The sequence below is a fragment of the Canis lupus genome, chromosome 21 (genome assembly GCF_011100685.1).
Source record: "Canis lupus familiaris isolate Mischka breed German Shepherd chromosome 21, alternate assembly UU_Cfam_GSD_1.0, whole genome shotgun sequence".
Taxonomy (NCBI): Eukaryota; Metazoa; Chordata; class Mammalia; order Carnivora; family Canidae; genus Canis; species Canis lupus.
Window position 1 is genome coordinate 32924812 of NC_049242.1, and position 8468 is coordinate 32933279.

Sequence of the window (8468 nt, forward strand, 5' to 3'; positions counted from 1 at the left end):
TGTTTTCTAATAGTGAAAGGGTATATAAGGGAAGGGAGAAGAAATGTGTGGGAAATATCAGAAAGGGAGACAGAACATAAAGACTCCTAACTCTGGGAAACGAACTAGGGGTGGTGGAAGGGGAGGAGGGCGGGGGGTGGGGGTGAATGGGTGATGGGCACTGAGGGGGGGGGCACTTGATGGGATGAGCACTGGGTGTTATTCTGTATGTTGGTAAATTGAACACCAATAAAAAATAAATTTATAAAAAAATAATAATGAAATTATGTTTTCATATCTGCCTCTAAATTTCCCAGCCTCCACCCAAATATGGTGAGCTTTCTGAGGGCAGGGACCTTGCCTATTCTCTTTGGAAACTGAGATCTTCTAAAAACCAATAAATGTGGGGATCCAGAGAAAGGAAAAGGTGAGTGAGAGAGGCTCTTAAGGTGTGTCAAGGAACTAGGTAATTACCTGAATCCCTGTATGGTTCCTTTTGACCATGAGAAGGCAATGCTGAGCCCAGAGAACTATAGATGGGATGTGGGCCACCATAGTAGGCAGGAGAGGAGAGATTTCTGACCTAGGGTTTTCCTAGACCTTAAGGCTACATCAGAGTTCTTTTTACAGGCAAGGACTTAGCACCCAGTCATTTCCCTTAGGACCCACTCTTCTTCTCCCTTCTCCTTGCTTCCCTGTGACTTGGTTTTCTTAGTTCATTATTTTTAAAGGAGTAACACAGGTCTAGGGGCACCTACCTGGCCGGGCCCTCTTTGTGAAGCCTGAAAAATTCCCAGGTGAGAGATTTAAGTGTGGAAGTCAGAAGATTAGGAAGCAGAAGTTACAATTTATGTATCTGGGACCAAGGTTTTGCCAGCTGTGTGCAGCCCCTTCACCTCCTTTCCCCTCCAGTGATCAGACAGTTCTCTAGATGCCCCTTTCTTATTTTCTCTGAACTACTCAACACGTTCCCAGACCATGTCAGTCCAGAACAAATGGAGTCACGAACAGCATCAGTGATGATGGTTTCCTTGGATTGTGCCGCTCGTGGTTATGGCAGTATACACACACACAGTTTCTTCCAGTTATTTCTGAGCATACCCAGGAATCTTATATGAGCCGCCTCCTTTATCATGTGCCTGGCTAGGATGCTTCCTCCTACCTGACCTCCTTTAGTGAGATTTTCTGTCTTCCACTTTCTGTAAAGCCATATAAGCGTGTCATTCCACATCATTTGCTGGTCCCCACCAGGGAACAATGTGTGGGGCTAGAATATAGTCTTTTCCTAGAGATACTGGTGCCCTTATTGCTGATAAGTTACTGAAGTCCCTAAAATAACAGCAACACAAGGTTTAGTACCAAAGCAGGGAGAATTTTAAAAGTTTCTTTCAGAGGGGTGCTAAATCAGTATTGTTTGTTTCCCAGTGCCCTAAGGGAACACTTAAGGAAAACAGTCCCTTCTCTCTAATCATTAAGATTTTCAAATACATGAGATATGTTATTTTTACCAATATAGTATATTTTTAAAAATTGGACAACCTTTTTCTTATTTTTTAACTATCTCTTCTGGGATATATCTCCATATTTCGTAATAACATACTTATAACTAGTTCTTGATTTTTCAGTTTGGTCTATTTTACTTCCTATAGGAAATAGACAATGTATATATATTCTAATGCCCTCTCATAAACACATATATTATTCTTCAATGTATCTATATCACCTTAGGTAAATAACCTCATATTATTATGACTCCACATATTATTCATAGTTGGTCCCATTAGCATAATACCACATTTTGGTTTTTTGACTGAAGCCTTTTTTTCCCATGCTTTCTTAAGTGGCTAATTATAAGACTATATAAGTATCTAGCTATAAGACTGTATAAAGCTCTAAGTGGCTCACTATAAGGCTTTAAGTGTATTTATCCACAATTCTCCTGTCAGTACATTCAACCACATCAGAAAGCCTATCAGTTTATTTTTTAAACTGGAGACACCACCAGGAGTCTATCATCATCCTTCATTCTGGACTGGTTGTTCTGTAAACCTACTGCTGCAGTTTTTGTCCTAAGAAAAATTACCATTTCTTCCTTTTTCTTCTTTTTTTTCCTTAAAGATTTCCAAATTCCAAATCTTCTTTTGAATTTTTACATTTCAGTTATCCTGTCTTACGTTTATTAGAGTACTTTCTTGTCCACCCTTCCGCCCCACCCTTTAAATAGCATTCTGTTCCATCTGGGGATGCAATATCTTATTTCTCTGAGAATAATTCTAATATTTTATTTCTTAAATTATGTTGTTTTTCAGTCTTTGTCTCTGTCTTTTGTGTTAGAAGGTTTTCTTAAATGTCTGGACATCCTTGGTTATCCGTTCATATGTAGGAGTGTGATCTAAGAAAGAAAGCTGATAGGAAGCTCTGTGTACATGACAGGGCTTGTAATTAGGACACCCTGCAGTATTTTTCAAAATTCCGGTTGCAAACCCATTAGTTGTTTGTGAAATAAATGTAGCCAGTTACAACCAACCTTCCTCCCATCTGCCCCAAATGACAGTAAGTAGAACGGGAAATATATCAGAATATATCACATATAAAAATAATTTTGTGAAACTTTGGTTTTATATATGTACACATCATATATACATATTAAGTACTGAGTCAATCCCATAAAATGGGGATTTCTTATTGTGGGTGTTTCTTCAAAGCAGTTTGTAAAATTACTACTTAGTGTGCTCAAGGAGATCTCGAAGTATCAAAATAGGGGAGTCTTTTCTCTTGGAAGGAGAGGTAAGTTTCTCTGATGAAAAATTCTCTAAACTTCTGCTTGCTGGTCTGGTTGCCAGTGTTCATTCATTCAAGTATTTGCTGAATACTTACATGCCAAACATTGTTCTCAGTACTGGATATACATCAGTGTATATAAAACAGACAAAACTCCCTATCTTCTTGGAACTAAGATTTTAGAGGGGGAAACAGACGATAAACAAACATGGTAAGTTATACAGTAGTTAGGTATTGTGCTAGAGTAACACAGTAACAGAAGGGAAAACTGAATATATGCATACAGATTCCAATAAGGGGGGAGGTATGGTAGGGGTGGTGAGTGTTATTATTTCATGAATGAAGTAGAAAGCAAAGTCATCTAAGAATGAGAATGGGGAAAGAAGTGTTAGAAACTTGAGAAGGTATGAAATAATTTAGGACATAACCCAGCAAAGTAGAGCTGGGGGCCAAATCCTGTTTTTTTACAGCCTATTAGCTAAGGATAATTTTTATAATTTTAAATCGTTGAGAAAAAAATCTAAAAATGAATACTATATTGTGACACATAAAGATTTACATAAAAGTTCAAATTCAATTCATTTACATATTGCCTATGGCTACTTTCTGCTACACTGGCACAGTAGGTCAGTTGTAAAAAAGACTGCATGACCTGCAAAGCCTAGAATACTTATTATCTGGCTCTTTACAGAAAAAGTTTGTGGACCTCTGGTCTAGAATAGGAAGGGGAATGACTAGGAAAATATGATATTGGGCAGCTGTAAGGGCCTAAGAGTTATGGACATGAATTTAAGGTAAGACCAGTCACAATCTTCGACAAAGGAGGCAGGAATATGCAATGGGAAAAAGATAATCTCTTCAACAAATGGTGCTGGAAAACTGGACAGCTACATGCAAAAGAATGAAACTAGATAATTTTCTTACACTATATACAAAAATAAACTCAAAATGGGTTAAGGACTGAAATATGAGCCCTGAAACTATAAAAGAAAGTCCTAGAAGAGAGCACAGGCAGTAATTTCTCTGGCATTGGGCATAATATCCTTTTTCTAGATATGTCTCCTGAAGCAAGGGAAACAAAAACAAAAATAAACTATTGGGACTACATCAAAATAAAAAACTTCTGCACAGCAAAGGAAACCATTAACAAAACTAAATAGTATGGGAGAATATATTTGCCAATGACATAGCCAATAAAGGGTTAATATCCAAAATTATAAAGAACTTCTAGAACATCTGTAAAACAGTCCAATTAAAAATGGGCAAAGACATGAACAGGCATTTCTCAGAAGACATACAGATGACCAACAGACACATGAAAAGATGCTCATTTCATTCACTCATCAATGAAATGCAAATCAAAACCACAATGAGATATCACCTCATTGAATACCTAAAATAACTGAAGAAACAACAAACGTTTGCAAGGATGTGGAAAAAAGGAACCCTTGTGCACTGCTGGTCCGAATGCAAATTGGTACAGCCACTGTGGAAAACAGTATGCAGGTTCTTAAAAAAATTCAAAATAGAACTATCCTAGGAGCCAGTAATTGTAATACTGGGTATTTACCTAAAGAATACAAAAACAAATTTGAAGGGATATATGCAGCCCTCTGTTTTTTGCAGCATTATTTACAAGAGCCAAACTATGGAAACAGCCCAAGTGTCCCATCAACTGATGGAATGGATAAAAATGCAGTATGTATGTATACACACACATACACAGAGGAATATTATTCAGCATTAAAAAAGAACAAAGTCTTTCCATTTGTAACAACATGGATGGATCTAGAGAATATAAATGCTAAGTAAAATAATCCAATCAGAGAAAGACAAATACCATATGATTTCACTCATATGTGGAATTTGAGAAACAAATGAACAAAGGGAAAAAAAAGAGACAAACCAAAAACAGACTTTTAACTATAGAGAACAAACAGATGGTTACCAGAGGGGAGGTGGGTGGGGAGATGAGTGAAATGGATGAAGAGGATTAAGAGCACACTTATTTTGATGAGCACTGAGTAATATATGGAACTGTTGAATCACTATTGTACACCTGAAACTAATATAACATTGTATGTTAATTACACTGGAATTTTTTAAAAATAAAAGGTAAAAAGAAAAAAAATAGAGACCAATCAGCATGATTACTTCACAGTTTAGGCAGAGTAGGCAAAGCGCTGCCTTTAACTAACATTGTGGTTTTGTGAAGTGAGTGTGACAGAGAGGAGAAATGGAGTTAAAAGTATATACAAGTGTCATAATGACTGACCCTGGGACCTAAACTGGTTATGAAGGGAGGAGAGGAACTCAGGGAAGGTAGGGACAATGAAAGGGGGTAGTCAAAGGAGTGCTGGAATCAAGTTACTAGGAGATGGCTAGAAGATAGAAGGTGATGGTCAGACAATGAGATACATCAGCCTGACCTTATGGAAGGGTTAGTTTTTGGAAATAAAATCAAAGGTATGACCACAGGAATGAATGCAGGCAATAGGAGAGCATAAAATAGGTGGAACGCTGTTATTCAAGGAACGAATATGTCAGGCTGTTGACCAATATGTTATTCTGTTATTCGCTGTTATTCAAGGAACCAATATGTTGATCAGCTGTTGAAAGGATCATCCATGTATGTAAATTAACCATCAATAATTAAATAAGGAGTAGTGTTGTGGGGAGTGAAATGAGCCAAGACCTAAAGTTTTTGAGAAATGAGAGTGAATGACCCATGGGCTTGTAGATTTTGTAGATGACAGCAATGAAGGGAAATAAGTAATACAACCTGATGGCATGAGACTCAAAGCTGGGGAGTTTTAAGGGAAGACAAAGGGAGAAATGTCGGGAAACAGTGATAAAAGGAAGAGCATCTACTTCCAACTCTTGACCGGTAATAGGACTGTGAAAGAAAAAAATCACCTTGAGAGGGCTGAAGTGAAAGCATTGTCCTAAGAGAAGATGCAGGGACAGAAATGTCGGACTCTTCAGAATACTCAACTTTAAATTCCCATTTTCAGTGAGATGTCTCCTCCCAACTCCCAGCTGTTCTTGGGGGTTCCAACTAATTCAGCTTCTCCAGAGGATGAAGGAATGAACAAATGAATGAGTGAGGATCTGAGGTCTAACTTACTTTATAGTCTTAAGTAATCATCATGTTTTTAGCCCTCCACCCCTGCCACTTGCTATTCAGATAACTGATGTCTCCAATTCCTCACTCAGTCTTTTCTGGGGTTCTGTGGTATACATTTGCTTATTATTATTGTCACCCCACCTCTAGGCCCTACTCCCCATTAGGTTTCTGCTTCCTCTGTACTGCTCCAATAGTTGTTGCTTGTCTTTTACTTTCCAGATGCAAAGATTTTGTTGAGGGCAGCCCCGGTGCGCAGTGGTTTAGCGCCACCTGCAGCCTGAGGTGTGATCCTGGAGACCTGGGATAGAGTCCCACGTCGGGTTCCCTGCGGGGAGCCTGCTTCTCCCTCTGCCTGTGTCTCTGCCTCTCTCTCTCTGTGTCTCTATGAATAAATAAAATCTTAAAAAAAAAAAAAAAGATTTTGTTGACACTGTTTGAGTGCTATTATCTTTTCTCCCATGTTTTTTGTCCTCATTGATTTATGTCATTTAGTATTCCTTTACTGTCATTTTTATGGGGTTTCAGGAGGATGCTGTATTTTTAGTCCACCATTTTTAATAAGATGTTGCCAACACAACTTTTGTTAAGGTGTCAGACATGTCTGACTGGCTCACTCCTCCTAGGATGTTTCTCAGTCCCACCCTCCAGGCTTTGGTATACAGACAGAGCTGAATCGCAATGGTGGAATCAACTTAGGCTGATACTGGGATTCTCACTTTGTTTTTGTTTCCCTTTAATCGTCACTCTTTTCAATTCCTGCCCTTCCCCTCCCCCCTTACCTGCTGATACCGAGACTATTTCTGAAATCCTACTCTCCACAGGGTATACCCAGCTGGTCTCTCTAGCTACCCTTCCTCAGAGCTTAGAACTGGCCCCCTTCACACACCCTGTGGTCTTTACTGGTCTTTATGAGAACTGTTCACTTTAATATACTTTCTATTCTCCATTGGTTCGTATATACCACAGAGAAATTATTATGAACTCAGACATGTTGGAAAGTTTCTGTAGAACTTTCAAAGAAGATTAATTACTTTTTCATATGATCAGCCCCAGCACCAATAAAATTCTCATGTCTTTACCCATTTTCAAAATAAGTAAGATGGGAACCACTGTAGCAGCTCCCCAAGTACAAGGTCATCCAGTGTATCCAATTCATAACAGGAGTCCAGCAATTCATAACAGAATCCCAAAACATTCCACCTGTTTGTCACATGATGAAAGCAAAGTTAAATTCCTGTTATCTAGGCTCACAGTATAGATGATTTCTTTTTCTCCTCCCTTTACCCTCCAGGTGTCTCCTCTGGCAAACACAAGTATCTCTACTAGGTCAACCATACTCCCTTTCCCAATCTATTTCTCCTGTTCCAGGCAACTGGCATGGTTTGACTAAGTCAACATTGAAGTATGTGATCTTCCTAGAGAGCTAGGTTTTCTGTATTAATTAAAAATTTGTAGGCTACTCTGGGTCTAGTAAGAGCATGCTTAAATTTAATTCCCCTCTCTGATTTTGGTGGCTGTGATTTGCTGGTTAGAGGCACAGGTCTAGGAAAGAGTGTGATAAAGGTGCTGGAAAGAAAGAACAAAGCTGTAGTCACCAGGCTACTCAAACCTTTGGATAAATCACTACTAAAAAATCAGATAAAGACCCATTTTTCTCCATTCTGGTCAGGCATCTGGCAGTCCCAGTCTTCCAGAACATACCATGACCCATGAATAAAAGCATCTTTAAGAAAACAGTTGTCACAATGCCCATATGCTTGACACCATGTGAGAAACAGCTGTCACTGGCCAGACAAATAAGACAGTAGCATATAATAGCTCAGAATGCACTAATGTTGGAAGGAAGAAATGGCAGCTGCCAGAGGAGTCCAAGCTATAACACAAACTAGTTTATCTCTGCTTTCTGGTTCCATGAGAACAGTTACTTGCAAACCTTCAAATCTGGGTAAAAAGATCATAATTTAAGTCCAAATTAATGAGTCTGTAGTGTTGGCAGTGAGTCAACAAGAGACTGCATTTGATTCACAATGCCATTTAATAAAGATGTCTTAAAATCGAAGAATTTTAGCATTAGAAATTGCTTTGGAGGTCTCCTTATCCCACCTACCCAATACCAAAATTTTTCACTATTTTGCTAAGAAATGATCATCCCATCTTTCACTTCCAGTGAAAGAAAATTTAGAGACAATTCATTTAATTGTGCTAAATGGATTTATCTTGATACCACTCTGAACCTAAGCTTTTTCTTCTGCAAAACTATGAGCAATACTAACTTCTTTGCAGGAGTTAGCATAGTCCCTGGTTCATAGTAGATGCTTCCCTCCAATTGACCCAGGATACGTATGCTTCTCTGCAATCTCCACCTACTGGAAATGCTTGCCTTCTGGTGCCAGGAAGAACACTTTCCATGACAGCTCTGAAGACAATAATCATATTATCACTGCCCTTTTCTAGATACTCCACAAACTGTATACATGTCCCTGTCTTACAAATGACATCTATACACGGAGTCCTTGATACTTTAACACTCCTTAACTAAAACACCAACATCATCTTCACATAAACTTCTGTTAATCCAAAC